A 6,799-nucleotide genomic window follows, 5' to 3' on the forward strand; every position below is an offset into this window, starting at 1 on the left:
GCTTGGTTTTCACTTACCTTCAAGTTGGTTTGTTTTTCGGAATCTTTGCCAGATATTTACACCAAGCGCCGTTTTCTTTTTCGGTAGATTGAAATTAATTTTCCAAGTTGCTGCTGAGATTTAAACCCCTGTCTCTTATTTACAAATCCAATATCTTCGGCAGCTGAACGACTTTTTTTTTAACAATTAAATTAAATAAGAGAGCTTGGTTTTCACTTACCTTCAAGTTGATTTGTTTTTCTCAGTCGTGATTTGGTTGCACTGGACAAGTAACCAATGAATTCGCGAAATATCCAAGCAATTGACTAGAGCTAGAGCTAGAGCGACTTTACCACAGTGTCTATTGATAACTAGAGGGATCCTTATCACACAGATAGAGTTCACATTGAATGTATGACATCGTATGGTCATAAGTTATATACGAGTACCACTCTAATACAATGGTACTAGCTCAATCTATAATCTACATATATCATAAACTATGACTTGTATAATAGAGCCCTATTTTCCTTTCGGAATTTTTCCTCTCTTTTGGCATGGATTGAATGTATGACATCGTATGGTCATAAGTTATATACGAGTACCACTCTAATACAATGGTACTAGCTCAATCTATAATCTATATCATGAACTATGACTTGTACAATAGAGCCCTATTTTCCTTTCGGAATTTTTTCCTCTCTTTTGGCATGATAGCGCCTGTACTAAACCATAGGAAAACGAGGGCAAAGGAATTTCAGGAGAGGAAAATACAAGTTAACTACCTAGATCAAACTAGGATATTGTATTCTTAAAGTAAGATTTAAAACGGTGAGATTTATCTTTGGGTAAGTTTTTAGCCCGTCCTTCCTTTATTATTACAATAGTAATAAAAAAAAGGTATAGTGGATGGGCTATTGTATTCGCTTCGGTGTCGTCTGTCAGTCTATTCACTGTGTTGGGACAACACATTTCACAATATCACTGATCTTCTCAATGCTCTATGTCTTTACATATATTTAATAAGTTATATTAATGCTACTCTACAAGTGACAAAAATAATAATAGCTAGAACTGGAACCTAGGCAAATTATCCAGTGATAACAAGAATAGTTGTACTGAGATAATATAATGAACATTACAATACTAACAGCCTATGATACAAACATAGCGTAATCATGCAAACAACACAAATAGTTCTTGTACTGAGATAATATAATGAACATTACAATACTAACAGCCTATGATACAAACATAGCGTAATCATGCAAACAACACAAATAGTTCTTATTTTCTTCTTCGATATTTTCATTGGGTTCAACAAGCCTCGTTCGCTTGGAGGGTAACCTACCTGCTTTGTGAGCGCTAGGCCGTGGGATCGATTCCCGCCCGACTCGATCCTATACAGTTTAAATTCGTTCTTGGAACGGTTGGTTTTGTGTGTCCTGTTTTTTTCTCTTCGTTATCAAGACGGTACTTACTGAAGCTACCCTCATACAGATAGAGTAGATACTTCTACGAGTAGTACGAGTTCGCTTGGAGAGTAACCTACCTGCTTTGTGAGCGCTAGGCCGTGGGATCGATTCCCGCCCGACTCGATCCTATACAGTTTAAATTCGCTCTTGGAACGGTTGGTTTTGTGCCCTGTTTTTCTTTTCTCTTCGTTATCAAGACGGTACTTACTGAAGCTACCCTCATACAGATAGAGTAGATAGTTCTACAATTAGTACAGGGTTTATACGCTTTTCCCGGAATAAAATTCCATGACTTTTCCAGAAAATTTAGAGGGCAGAGGTACTAAAAAATCAGTAAGATTACCCCTTCATTTAAATAAAATATGCAATATGCAGAACGTCAAGGAATATGAGGGGTAATGCGCCGCAGGCCGTAGCGAATTACAAAGCAAACAAAAATAAATATAAAATAAATTTTAAAAATTGCCGCCGGGACAGCTATCCCACGTCGTCCGAGCTCATCCTAGCCCGGTACATAAACACACCGTGAGGTCTTTGTTAGCTGTTTCGGCCTTTTTTAATAGGTTGGTAGAAGGAACTGTAGGTAACTGAACTGATGTCGACCTTATAATTCGTCGTGCTATACGTACGACGTATAATAGCACTATCGACCTTATAATAGGATAGCATCATCGCAAAAGCGAAGACAGGATAGGAGAAAGTCAGCCTTTCCTACTGATGTCGACCTTATAATTCGTCGTGCTATACGTACGACGTATAATAGCACTATCGACCTTATAATAGGATAGCATCATCGCAAAAACGAAGACAGGATAGGAGAAAGTCAGCCTTCCCTTTTAGAGGCCTTTTAATATTATGAGTGTATCAGAGAGCTAATGTAGATATTTGAATCCTACTGAACTTACTCGTACTATATAGGTAGCTCGGGTGAAAAGCCTTGAAGAATGTGAATGTCTAATCTCAATATCTGATATTATGAATTATATTAGGGGATATGCAATCCATGTATGTAATGACCCGTGTAAAACATATTACACTCGTAAAATATACAGGGTGATCAAACACAAGTTGTACCTACCCCTATAGTAACCAAATTATCCCCACCCCTTTCGAATCCGGATTGCACAACCCCAAAATAATCCTAGGATCAACACAAGTTGTACCTACCCCTATAGTAACCAAATTATCCCCACCCCTTTCGAATCCGGATTGCACAACCCCAAAATAATCCTAGGATCGAAAAAGTCGGATTCTATCCAGCAGTTTCTAGCAGGATAATGAAATCCTGAATAGGCAAATCGAATTCGAGTGGGTATATGGTCCAAATAAAGGTCCATGCCAAATTTGGTGCTTTCCTGACGAAATGCAGCTTTTTTGACGTTAGGCCACCGACTACTAGTCATCACCACACCAGTCTTTTCTTTCGTCCACACTAAGTGCAATCGTATTCTTTAATTTGAGCGAGAATTAACAAAGGGACCCTTTATATTACTGTATTATTCATCTTCAAATCTCAAGTCGTTCCAGAAATGGGTTCACTGTGAACACAGCCTTTTCACTAAGTATGCTCTATCTTTGAACTTTTCTTCTTGAGGATAGGAGAAAGCCAGCCGTTCCGAGAACGAACATTATCCCATCAGGATAAAATCCGCCCCAGGCGGGAATCGAACCCGCGGCCTATCGCTTACAAGGCAGACGCACTACCAACTAAGCTAACTAGGCTGGATTATCCCACTCTAATCGAACATTTTTTCAAACCTCGACTCTTACTTGGCCTATCAGGTATATTATAAATTTATGAGTACCTACAGTCGATTAAAAGTAGGTAGGTATAGATATGTCTAATACAAACAATATGTCTTGCTATTTGCAGTTTTGTAAAAACCAAATATTCTCATCGATTTTCTACCGATTACCTCTGTCTGGCGTATTGCGTATTGACAAAGAAAACTCTGCAATTTGATCGACATTATTGATGTTAATCATCAATATGTGGCGCTCACAACAACACTCAACACTAAATATAATCTTACATCGAAAACGCAGGTTTTCGTTTCCATCTCTGAAGTATAAATAAAACTTCCAAATTCTTGGCCAGCACCTGAGAGCTATGTCTAACTGATGAGTTCCAACAAGAACGAAACGCGTCTTAGGCTGCTCTCAGGTGTTGGCTAAAAATAATCATGTTTCGTCAGTTGTCATGAGCAATTCACAATAAATCAATTTACTGATACCTGTAGGTAGGTACCGACAGGCCGAGAACGAACCTTATTATCTATTTAGGATAAAATCCACCCTGGGCGGAAATCGAACCCGCGACCAAGCAATTAAGAGGACCCACTCATTGTTAAACCTAATACCTATGCTGATCTTGAGAAGTATGTCAGACCGCCATTACAAATTCGACATAGTAATAAATGTATTTCCAATGTTTGTATACCTAGACCTACCTCTTACGAGTATAGATTATAATTATATAGGTACTATTAAGCTATTATTACTAGGTAGGTAGGTAATATTACATGTGTTAGTATTACCAACTATTGACGTTCTAACAATAGGCTTCTACAGTATATTCTGTAACCCACCTGAAGAGTACCGTAACCCGTAGCAAATTAGGTAGATACCTATAATATTAATATAGGCAAATGAGCAACCTCTGCGCCTTACACGCCGCGGAGGAGGTCCCGGGTTCGCTTCCTGGCGGGGTCAACGTTTTTTCGGCTCTGTGGCGGCATTACCAATGTAAAAAGAGGGATGATACGAGTGGATGAGAATTAATAGCAAAGAGGCACTTGGTAGGTAATGATGTGGTACCCACAAAAGTTGTGAAAAAGCTCTCTGCTTTACGACACAGAACTGATGGTGCGGGGTAGGTACCCAGCATCGCCAAATTCGTATAGGAAGGTACCTAGGTACCTCATCTATTATGATTTCAATTACAACTTTAGGTAATGATGTGGTACCCACAAAAGTTGTGAAAAAGCTCTCTGCTTTACGACACAGAACTGATGGTGCGGGGTAGGTACCAAGCATCGCCAAATTCGTATAGGAAGGTACCTAGGTACCTACCTGTATTATGATTTGAATTACAACTCTAATTGAATGTATGACATCGTATGGTCATAAGTTATATACGAGTACCACTCTAATACAATGGTACTAGCTCAATCTATAATCTATATCATAAACTATGACTTGTACAATAGAGCCCTATTTTCCTTTCGGAATTTTTCCTCTCTTTTGGCATGATAGCGCCTGTACTAAACCATAGGAAAACGAGGACAAAGGAATTTCAGGAGAGGAAAATACAAGTTAACTACCTAGATCAAACTAGGATATTGTATTCTTAAAGTAAGTAAGATTTTAAAACGGTGAGATTTATCTTTTGGTAAGTTTTTAGCCCGTCATTCCTTTATTATTACAATAGTAATAAAAAAAAAGGTATAGTGGATGGGCTATTGTATTCGCTTCGGTGTCGTCTGTCAGTCCCCATAGATTCCATAGAAGGATTATCCAAACCTGGTCGACCTATATATCAAATTAAAGGTCTTTTTACCAGGAACACGAAATAGAAGGACTTATCCAAACCTGGTCGACCTATATATCAAATTAAAGGTCTTTTTACCAGGAACACGAAAGTGGTGGTGCAAATTTTGTCCAGAGAACCATAAAGCCAAAAAACAAAAATCACACAAATGAGCTCTGATCTGGAAATTTGTCGCGACGACCTATGAACTCAAAGCGAGAAAGTTTTAGATAACACTTCAGTCGTTATTTTAAGACCGGTTTTAGCGTCACCTATGTTAAGCTACGCCGAGCAAGGCCAATAAATGGATGGGTGACTTGAACCTTATATTGGGAATAAAGGGAGAACGGGCTCTAGTCTTGATTTTAAATCATTACATGAAAGTAAAATCGAACAATCAAATCAAGAATAATAATAATAATAAACTGAATACATATTAAACAAATTAGGTAGGTACATAGGTACTGATTTTCTTTAATCAGGATCGAATAAACTACGGGCTAAAAATTCCCGGAGGGACGGGCCCAGCTTGTTACTTGGAAATTTCCCTGATCAGCATTTTCTTTTATGTTTAACTAGCTCTAGCATTTCAAGTCTCAAGCTCATACCGTTCCCGAGATATTGTTAAATTACAGCGAAAACCGCCAAAAAGCGGTAAAATGCCACCAAGCGTTGCATCGGTCTTAAAAACTTACAATCGGAATCTACACCGAAGGTACGGGCCCAGCTTGTTACTTGGAAATTTACCTGATCAGCATTTTCTTTTATGTTTAACTAGCTCTAGCATTTCAAGTCTCTAGCTCATACCGTTCCCGAGATATTGTTAAATTACAGCGAAAACCGCCAAAAAGCGGTAAAATGCCACCAAGCGTTGCACCGGTCTTAAAAACTTACAGTCGGAATCTACCCTAGGATTTTGCTACCGTTTTTCGTATTCACCCTGTATACCTTTGACGCGAGAGAGGATCATCAGATGGGATAGTACTCAGAACATGCTCTATGGTCTCATGATCTTCTCTGCCTTTATGTTATTATATTCACGTCGATTTAGGTAGTCAAGGTATACAAAGAAAACTCCTGCACTTAGAATATACAGGGTGTCCCAGAATTTATACTTACCCCGTTTTTCCCAAAGCCTGTTTGATTGCGGATATTTTGGCAATATCGCGATTTGCGAAAAATTTCACGTGGGAAACGGATATCCGATTAATAAAGGAAAGTAAAAAGGAGTTCTGCCTTTATGTTATTATATTCACGTCGATTTAGGTAGTCAAGGTATACAAAGAAAACTCCTGCACTTAGAATATACAGGGTGTCCCCGAATTTATACTTACCCCGTTTTTCCCAGAGCCTGTTTGATTGCGGATATTTTGGCAATATCGCGATTTGCGAAAAATTTCACGTGGAAAACGGATATCCGATTAATAAAGGAAAGTAAAAAGGAGGTTCTCATTTTAAAAACCAAAGTTGGCACCCGATTCTGGACTTCGCGATATTGCCAAATATCGGCATCAAAAATAAAAAAAAGTTTTTTTTTCAAAATTTCAAACAGGCTTCAAGAAAAACGAGGTAATCATGAATTCTGGGACACTCTGTATAAATGTATCAAGACACGGTACCCTATTTAAATGTTCATCGACACCTTGTTACAATGTACTGACAGACCTAATTACCCACGCTTATAATATTCGTGAACTATGTACTCTGGCTGGGGGACTTTACACAGGGAGTAGACCAGCTCAGTCTGGCTGGGGGACTTTGAACAGGGAGTATACCAGCCTGAATTTCCCTTTGCTACAGAAATAGCACAGGTTGA

At 38.6% G+C, this 6,799-nt stretch overlaps 1 protein-coding gene across 1 annotated transcript in view; it reads right to left on the reverse strand.

Moving 5' to 3' along the window:
• The window catches only part of LOC103509268 (alpha-tocopherol transfer protein-like), a 29,770-nt gene extending 29,412 nt beyond the window's left edge, over positions 1–358 (reverse strand). Inside the window, exons 1-2 of the mRNA XM_026823651.1 lie at positions 241–358; positions 18–39 (exon numbers count right to left, since the gene is read on the reverse strand). The gene's annotated coding sequence lies outside the window, so the exon portion shown is untranslated. The remainder of the gene's footprint in view (positions 1–17; positions 40–240) is intronic.
• Positions 359–6,799: the final 6,441 nt, after the last annotated feature.

The sequence above is a fragment of the Diaphorina citri genome, unplaced genomic scaffold (assembly GCF_000475195.1).
Source record: "Diaphorina citri unplaced genomic scaffold, Diaci psyllid genome assembly version 1.1 scaffold480, whole genome shotgun sequence".
Lineage (NCBI taxonomy): Eukaryota > Metazoa > Arthropoda > Insecta > Hemiptera > Psyllidae > Diaphorina > Diaphorina citri.